This window comes from Schistocerca americana, chromosome 3, assembly GCF_021461395.2.
Source record: "Schistocerca americana isolate TAMUIC-IGC-003095 chromosome 3, iqSchAmer2.1, whole genome shotgun sequence".
NCBI lineage: Eukaryota > Metazoa > Arthropoda > Insecta > Orthoptera > Acrididae > Schistocerca > Schistocerca americana.
In genome coordinates, this window is record NC_060121.1 from 364,162,439 (window position 1) to 364,172,342 (window position 9,904).

General features: G+C 43.9%; 1 non-coding gene across 1 annotated transcript; it reads right to left on the reverse strand.

Annotated features, from left to right (window-relative positions):
- Positions 1-1,240: 1,240 nt before the first annotated feature.
- Positions 1,241-1,315, reverse strand: Trnap-cgg. The gene has a single exon. It is a non-coding gene; the product is annotated as a tRNA-Pro (tRNA).
- Between the last annotated feature and the right edge of the window lie 8,589 nt (positions 1,316-9,904).

Consider the following 9,904-nt stretch of genomic DNA (forward strand, 5'->3'; position numbering starts at 1 on the left):
AACGGGGCGTTTTCCTCCCCCCTTGCGAGCAATTCGAGGATGTGGGAGGGCGTGCTGGCAGTTCCGCTGTCCGCCCCCTCAGTTCACCACCCCTGGGTCCCTCCACTCGCCGTTGGAATCCCTACGCAACGGTGGTGCACCGTTTCAGGGGGCAGGGATGTGGTATCGATAGTTCTGATGCCACAGCGTAGGTAGGCACTACGAGAGCGGAAGATCTTCGCCGACCACAGTGCCCTCTAGCCGATGCTGTGCAGCTCTATGAGCGCTGCTCCACTTTCGCCCAGTCCATGAAGAGCAGACGGCCGAGAACCATCACTTTGGCTTAGCTTGCTGTTGAGACTCTCTTATCTGGACTTTGGCCTCGCACCTACGAGCTCACCTGTACCAAGTTATGTATCCAAGTGTATAATTCGGGCTGGACTATAGTAAAACCACTTATACTTTATTTGCAGTACCGAAAGCTTTACCTCACCTGTTCCTACATTCGGCCTATGTTGCAGCTTTCAGGAGCAGACCCACGTGCCGCCTTCCAGGCGGGATACAAAAGAAGGGTACTGAAGAATTTTGAGTGTTACTAAAAAAGCTGGTATTATTTGGTCGATGAAAGGATGTAAATATACAACGTGGAAGTGCAGCTTCTCGGCGAGGGCTACAATTATCGCATGGTAGCGAAATTAGTTCACTGTGCTAATGCATAAATGCAGAATCGATTTACGCTGGAAAACTATTATTTCTCGTCTTTGCCAGCAGGTAAATCTGTACAGCATCTTTTCGATGGCTCCGGTGCTCAAACTGACAAAATTGTGTAAGCGGCAGTTAATAACAAAATCACCACCTCGCCTTTATTACTTTTTTGACCTTTTCTGTCCATGTACCGTTCCTAATCCATTACATATGGAAACATACCTATACTTGAAACTTCCTGGCAGATTAAAACTGTGTGCCGGGCCGAGACTCGAAATCGGGACCTTTGCCTTTCGTGGGCAAGTGCTCTATCAACTGAGCTACCCAAGCACGACTCACGCCCCGTCCTCACAGCTTTACTTTCGCCAGTACCTCGTCTCCTACTTTCCAAACTTTACAGAAGCTCTCCTGCGAACCTTGCAGAACTAACACTCCTGAAAAAAAGGATATTGCGGAGACATGGCTTTGCCACAGCCTGGGGGATGTTTCCAGAATGAGATTTTCACTCTGCAGCGGAGTGTGCGCTGATATGAAACTTCCTGGCAGATTAAAACTGTGTGCCGGACCGAGACTCGAACTCGGGACCTTTGCCTTCCGAGGGCAAGTGCTCTACCAACTGAGCTACCCAAGCTCGACTCACCCCACGTCCTCACAGCTTTACTTCCGCCAGTACTCTATACTTCTTTCATTCACAGCGCCAGCTTTGAACCTGGAGGCCAAAATTTGGACTAATTTGCTTCCAGCGTAAACTGGTTCCGCATTAACGCATTAAAATATCTACCACGTTTCCCTGCCTTACGAGAATTACAGCCCACATTGAACCTCTGTGAGTAGCTTCACTTCAGTTGTAATCATCCGGTACAAAGCGAAAATAAAATTCCCACATATAAAATAATAACAGCATCCTTCCGAACACTAAATAATATATTCAGAAGCAATGTTCACATTAATTAAAGTATTTCAGCATTAAAGTTGCATTCCTTCGTTCTTTATAACATCAGCGATTAAACTGTAGGTTGTCAATGTAAGAGGACAAAATGGTAGGGAGTAATCTAACTTTCTCAAATGTGTTAAAAACGACCCCAAACGTAAGGTATGTAAAGTGCACTGGAATAATATATGGCTGAGACCGCTTACTAATATTTCATTCTGAAGTTTCTGACATCCCTGTCTTCGTGGAGATGACTAGGGAAACAGCCGTTGTTAAACCTCACTCATATACTGGATGTTATATTTTTGGACCTGGGAATTGTATGGAATACCACACTCGTTTTGGAATAAAGGCCAGCGTCATATCTTCTAAATCTACATCTACATACATACTCCGCAATCCACCATACGGTGCGTGGCGGAGGGTACCTCGTACCACAACTAGCATCTTCTCTCCCTGTTCCACTCCCAAACAGAACGAGGGAAAAATGACTGCCTATATGCCTCTGTACGAGCCCTAATCTCTCTTATCTTTGTGGTCTTTCCGTGAAATGTAAGTTGGTGGCAGTAAAATTTTACTGCAGTCAGCCTCAAATGCTGGTTCTGTAAATTTGCTCAGTAGCGATTCACGAAAAGAACGCCTCCTTTCCTCTAGAGACACCCACCCGAGTTCCTGAAACATTTCCGTAACACTCGCGTGATGATCAAACCTGCCAGTAACAAATCTAGCAGCCCGCCTCTGAATTGTTTCTATGTCCTCCCTCAATCCGACCCGATAGGGATCCCAAACGCTCAAGCAGTACTCAAAAATAGGTCGTATTAGTGTTTTATAAGCGGTCTCCTTTACAGATGAACCACATCTTCCCTAAATTCTACCAATGAACCGAAGACTACTATCCGCCTTCCCCACAACTGCCATTACATGCTTGTCCCACTTCATATCGCTCTGCAATGTTACGCCCAAATATTTAATCGACGTGACTGTGTTAAGCGATACACTACTAGTGGAGTATTCAGACATTACAGGATTCTTTATCTTATTCATCTGCATTAATTGACATTTACCATATTTAGAGTTAGCTGCCGTTCTGTACACCAATCACAAATCCTGTCCAAGTCATCTTGTATCCTCCTACAGTCACTCAACGACGACACCTTCCCGTACACCACAGCATCATCAGCAAAGAGCCGCACATTGCTATCCACCCTATCCAAAAGATCGTTTATGTAGATAGAAAACAGGACCTACCCCACTTCCCTGGGGCACTCCAGATGATACCCTCACCTCCGATGAACACTCACAATCGAGGACAACGTACTGGGTTCTATTACTTAAGAAGTCTTCGAGCCACTCACATACTTGGGAACCAATCCCACATGCTCGTACCTTAGTTAGGAGTCTGCAGTGGGGCACCGAGTCAAACGCTTTCCGGAAGCCAAGGAATATGGCATCCGTCTGATACCCTTCATCCATGGTTCGCAAGACATCGTGTGAAAAAAGGGCGAGTTGCGTTTCGCAGGAGCGGTGCTTTCTAAAGCCGTGCTGATGCATGGACAGCAACTTCTCTGTCTCAAGAAAATTCATTATATTCGAACTGAGAATATGTTCGAGAATCATGCAACAAACCGATGTCAAGGATATTGGTCTGTAATTTTGGGGATCCGTCCTTCTACCCTTCTTATATACAGGCGTCACCTGCGCTTTTTTCGCAGTAAATTTTCAATAATACCTCATAAATAAGATATTTCACCTACATCCATTGCCATTTTTCAGTTTAGATAAGTCTTTGTTTTAAAACATTTCTAGAGTGACGACGAGATCTTCCACTCGTGGTGTTCGTATGTTCCACTCCTTTTTCGTATGCTCCATTCCTCTTGTGATAGAAAGATTTGCACGACTGCGGATTTCCTGGCCGAATGCTGTACAGGTTATTTTCAGTGTCAGTTTCCTCTGCTTGTTTTGCTGAATCCCAGCCTTCTCCCGACGCCTCCTGAGATGGAATAGCGGCTGCAGCGCGCGGCGGATCAGGAGTTGTGTGACGGGTGTCTGCGGGACGGCAGCGCGCTACGCTACGTCACGCGGCCGCTGATGTTTATACATGATGCGTGCAGTGGCGAGCGCCACGGATTAGCACACAATGCGACTTAATTTGGCCGCCGTGGGTAACGGTACGGCCTCAGCAGACCAGGAGGCGACTGGTGGGAGGTGGAGACGTCCCGGCGCCATCTGGATCAGCCCTCGTCCGGGACAGCGTCAGGACCTTGTGGTGCGTGCAGAACACATCTGTGAGTGGCGTGCGAACCAATCCAGCTGCCGGAATACCTCTCAGAACAAGCCACACAGCAAAATTTGAGGAGACTTATGACGCTGTTGAATTGTCCACTAGAATAACTAGTCGGACGGGGTGACCGACCGGTTCTAGGCGCTACAGTCTGGAACCGAGCGACCGCTACGGTCGCAGGTTCGAATCCTGCCTGAGGCATGGATGTGTGTGTGATGTCCTTAGGTTAGTTAGGTTTAAGTAGTTCTAAGTTCTAGGGGACTGATGACCTCAGAAGTTAAGTCCCATAGTGCTCAGAGCCATTTGAACTAGAATAACTGGTCACCTGCTGTGGAAGAATTTCTGTTATTTTAATGAGCAAAAGGTGGTCGTAGGAATTTGGGATATGAATGTAAATGACTCTTTCCACGTCATTATGATTTATCGTGCAAATGTTCCATGAAACATGGAACTAACTACAAAAACTTTTATTGATCGACCCGTTTCGACACAGCCCCTCTTCAGAACATCAAAAAGGAAAGTCTTCATACAGAGTATGGAGTCACATGTGTCTTTAACGGGTTCCAATCGATGGCGTGATACAACAACCACTATGTAGAATAAGGAGAAGAAAACAGTCTTGGTTGCAATGTTCATATTACTCTTTATTTATTGGCTCTCAGTACTATGGGACTTAAGTTCTGAAGTCATCAGTCCCCTAGAACTTAGAATTACTTAAACCTAACTAACCTAAGGACGTCACACACATCCATGTCCGAGGCAGGACTCGAATCTGCGACCGGAGCGGTAGCGCGGTTCCGGATTGTAGCGCCTAGAACCGCTCGGCCACCTTTATTTATTCGTTAATGACGCGCGTTCAGCGTAACTCAAGACATCTTCAGATTTACGTACAGTAAAATACCATCGAATTAGAAAAGTTTGACCCTACCCTGGTATTGGACGAAATTAGGAAAATTAAAAACTAGACGTAGCGGTAAATGTTCATGAGCAAGTTATGGATATCGATGATAAAACATCCGAAAAATAAACTGCCCTCGCAATGTGGAAGAAAAATAGCCAAAGCAAATACCGAGTGATCAAAAAGTCAGTATAAATTTGAAAACTGAATAAATCACGGAATAATGTAGATAGAGAGGTACAAATTGACACACATGCTTGGAATGACATGGGGTTTTATTAGAACCAAAAAAAATACAAACGTTCAAAAAATGTCCGAGAGATAGCGCTTCATCTGATCAGAATAGCAATAATTAGCATAACAAAGTAAGACAAAGCAAAGATGATGTTCTTTACAGGAAATGCTCAATATGTCCACCATCATTCCTCAACAATAGCTGTAGTCGAGGAATAATGTTGTGAACAGCACTGTGAAGCATGTCCGGAGTTAAGGTGAAGCATTGGCGTCGGATGTTTTCTTTCAGCATCCCTAGAGATGTCGGTCGATCACGATACACTTGAGACTTCAGCCAATAATCGCACGGACTGAGGTCTGGGGACCTGGGAGGCTAAGCATGACGAAAGTGGCAGCTGAGCACACGATCATCACCAAACGACGCGCGCAAGAGATCTTTCACGTGTCTAGCAATACTTTTCTTTGGTTCTAATAAAACCCCAAGTCATTCTAAGCATGTGTCAATTTTTACCTCTCTATCTACATTATTCCGTGGTTTATTAAGTTTTCAAATTTATACTGACTTTTTGATCACCCGGTATATGCTCCCATCACCTATTAAAAGCATGACATCCAGTACCCTTGAAATAAGCGAAATGCATTTTGAAAAAGCAAAAACTGCAAACGGTCATTTTCATGAAAGCTATAGTACAAAGCAAAGCAAAGAAAAAAGGGATGCGAAGTAATTTCCGTGTCGGGACGCCTAATGTGGTTCAATGAATACAAGGCAGTACAATCTGTCAAATGGTAAACATGCTGGAAGCATCGCTCTACATCGTGGGGCCACATACGTAGGACTGAAAGCCAGGGATCATCAGGACTCTGGCAAGTGTGCGTTGACCACGGTAGATGGCGTTCGTTCACCGTGAGATACGAAGCGTTATTTTTGAGAATGTTATTTAGAAATTTTTATAGATAATTAACCGCATCGTGTTGAAAGAAAGTGTCTAGAAAACGTACGTTACTTCTAGCAAGAGTTTTCTCAGAAAAAAGTGCCAAAGCTGGAATACAATGAAGTAAATTATGTGTCGGTACTAAGGACGTAAAGTCATAGGGAGATTTTTTTAATCAAAATACAGATAATAGATAAAAACAGAAGATAAATACTAAGTGCAGATGTTCACATAAAGTAGAAACTGGTCCATAGGTCAAATGATAGCGTCGATGCAAGGGCACGTAAATTAAAATCCTGAATAAAGTTATTCTAAAAACGAACGAGCCCTGAAGCCTTCTCCTGAGTTGCTTAATACCATAATGTCGTCACCGTTTATACATAATTCCTAGTTGAAGACCTCCGCTGGAAACAATGGTAAGGAACAAGTTGGTTGTTTGGAGAAATTTCACAGTACATTTTCAATAATATCTCATAAATAAGATATTTCACCTACATCCATTGCCATTTTTCAGTTTAGATAAGTCTTTGTTTTCAAAGATTTCTAGAGTGACGACATCTTTTTTAAAATCTTAAATTCAGTCCAAAATTTTATATTTTTATTGGGTACTTAACACTGCATGTTTGCAAAATGAATGCACTTAACATAGGTTAGAAGTGCCTTACCACTGTTTTCTTGTTGGCCGAGGTAACGAAACGTCACTCAAAAATACAAATTTAAAAGGCCCGAAGTGTTACCGTTTATGATACTAAGATTTGCATTGCCAGCTGATGCAATAATAAAATAACCTCAAAAATTAATATATTATTGAGCAGAATGTAAAATTTATTTTATTGTCGCGTTACTACAGTACGGCAAAAAAATATTAAGCATGGTCCTTAACATGTCTTTAATCGCTCTCACGTACCAAGTTTTACACGCTATATATATTCAAACAATGGAATTGTCTGCACCTGGGATACTTTCGAACTAAAATGCTGTAGACGCTGAAGAAAACAGAGAGCAATCAGTTTCTTTTCTCCGTCTCTGTTGTCGTTCCCAATACGAGGAGTAAAAGCTCTCTTTTTCTAACTAAGGTACAATTTAATATACATACCATTTCCCCTATAATTTTAAAGACATCCGGATTTGACCTCGCTACACTATTGTTTCATTTTTATTGATCTTCTCTCATTCCTTTTCCTCGTCTTCCACGAAATTGGGTTATTTTCTGTATTTTTAAAAAGTTTTCTCTGTTTCATTGATACCTCTAAAATAAACGGAAAACAGTGGTAGTTAACTCTCCCTCACATCAGTTCTTATCCTTCAAGTGATTAACAATCAAGAACCATACATTCATTGACACTGCTGAAGACAGTAGACGTTTCCAATAATGTTGGGAAATATAGACTCCTTAAAATGTACTGAAATTTTTGTGACTTGTACATAACAAAGACCTCTACGTGACGCAATGAATTAAGTACGGCTATCAAGGCAAGAATTCAAGAGTTTAATGAGGCATTTGAATGCTGACATTATTGCTTCTTGGAGAACAGTACAATGTGGCGATAGAGGTTATCACGGAAGTGAAGCTAATGCTATCAGACTGACCTTGAACAAAACTGGATACGACGTGAGCGTAAACAAGCAGCGGAGTACACTGTGTGCAACGCCCGGCGCGGTGAAAGTGACAGCCAGGCGGGGACATGCCCGCAGCGGGCCACGAATGCAAATATTAGTCCAGACAAAGGACGCCGACCTCGGCTGCCACAGATCCCACCAAGGCGAGCAGCCGAAATTAAAAGCCCGCGAAACGACACTGTTTGATGACCACCACTATGCCTTCAACTGAGCATTAAAATTTTCTAATTTCAATTTTTACTTAAATTTGAACCCTAATTTGGACAACATTTCAATCCTTGTTCCTCTTTTGGCTTTTTCACAATGGTTTTACCGTATTCCATTGCCACTTCACTTGTGAGAGTAATGTACTGTTTCTTTTTCTTAATTTAGTAGTGTCTTATGTGAACGATTCTGCTGCTAACTCAATTTGGAATTATTCCGTTTCACTCGCTACAGTTTGTGCAGCCATTTTTATGAGATCTGTCTGTCATGGGGGCTCCAATTGGTTGAAGTTTAGGAATCTGAGCGATGATCACAATCTCATCAAGGCGTTTTGTATTGCAAAACGAACCAAAGCAGTGCATACGACATGGTATCAAGAGGATCGATGATGATGAAAGAATCTGAGGGCTGTGGTAAATTTCTTTGAATCCATACTGTAATATTCCCAGATTTTAATTACACTGAAACCCCAAAGAAACTGGTATAGGCATGCGTATTCAAATGCAGAAACATGTAAACAGACAGAATACGGCGCTGAGGTCGGCAACGCCTGTATAAGACAAGAAGTGTCTGGCGCAGTAGTTAGATCGGCTACTGCTGCTACAATGGTAGGTTATCAAGATTTAAGTGAGTTTGAACGTGGCGTTACAGTCGGCGCACGAGCGATGGGATATAGCATCTCCGAGGTAGCGATGAAATGGAGATTTTCCCGTACGCCATTTCACGAGCGTATTTGAGTATCAGGAATGCGGTAAAATATCAATTCTCCCTGCAAGAACGGGACCAACGACGACTGAAGAGAATCGTTGAACATGACAAGAAGTGCAACCCTTCCGCAGAGTGCTGCAGATTTCAATGCTGGGGCATCAACAAGTGTCAGCGCGCGAACAATTCAACGAAACACCATCGTTATGGGCTTTCTGAGCCGAAGGCCCACTCGTGTACCCTTGGCACAAAGGTTTACGCCTCGCCTGGGCCCGTCAACACCGACGCTGGACTGTTGATGACTGGAAAAACGTTGCCTGGTCGGACGAGTCTCGTTTCAAATTGTATCGAGCGGATGGACGTGTACGGGTATAGAGACAAGCTCATGTAACCATCGACCCTGCTTGTCAGCAGGAGAATGTTCATGCTGGTGGAGGCTCTGTAATGGTGTGGGGCGCGTGCACTTGGAGTGATGAGGGACCCCTGATACGTCTAGATACGACTCTGACAGGTGACACGTACGTAAGCATCCTGTCTGATCACTTGCATCCTTCCACGTCCATCTTCGTTTCAAGAAATTCCATGTCCATTGTGCATTCCGACGGACTTGGGCCCTTCCAGTACGACAATGCAACACCACACACGCCCAGAATTGCTACAGAGTGGCTCCAGGAACACTTTTCTTAGTTTAAACACTTCCGCTGGCCACCAAACTCCCCAGACATGAATATTATTGAGCATATCCGGGATGCCTTGCAACGTGCTGTTCAGAAGAGATCTCTACCCCCTCGCACTCTTACGGATTTATGGACACCCTGGAGGATTTATGGTGTCCATTCCCTCCAGCACTATTCACACTTTAATCGAGTCCATGCCACGCCGTGTTACGGCACTTCTGCATGCACGCGGGTGCCCTACACGATATTAGGCAGGTGTTCCAGTTTCTTTAGCTCTTCAGTGTATTATGAAACAGTGCAAAATACTTACACGCACGCACACACACACACACACACACACACACACACACACACACACACACACACACACCATACGCTAAGTTATTGTACAGTACGTGGCGTATTCCGTATCAATGTTATCGATTTTGTGTCCTGTCCCATTGGTGTAATAAGCGAGGAAACAAAATGACTGTCTCTATGTCTTTTACTCGTCTTAACTCTACTGTCCAATCCGCATGACTTTTCAAAAAAAAAAAAAATGGTTCAAATGGTTCTGAGCACTATGGGACTTAACATCTGAGGTCATCAGTCCCCTAGAACTAAGAACTAATTAAACTTAACTAACCTTAGGACATCACACACATCCATGCCCGAGGCAGGGTTCGAACCTGCGACCGTAGCGGTCGCGAGGTTCCAGCCTGAAGCGCCTAGAACCGCTCGGCCACACCGGCCGGCTAT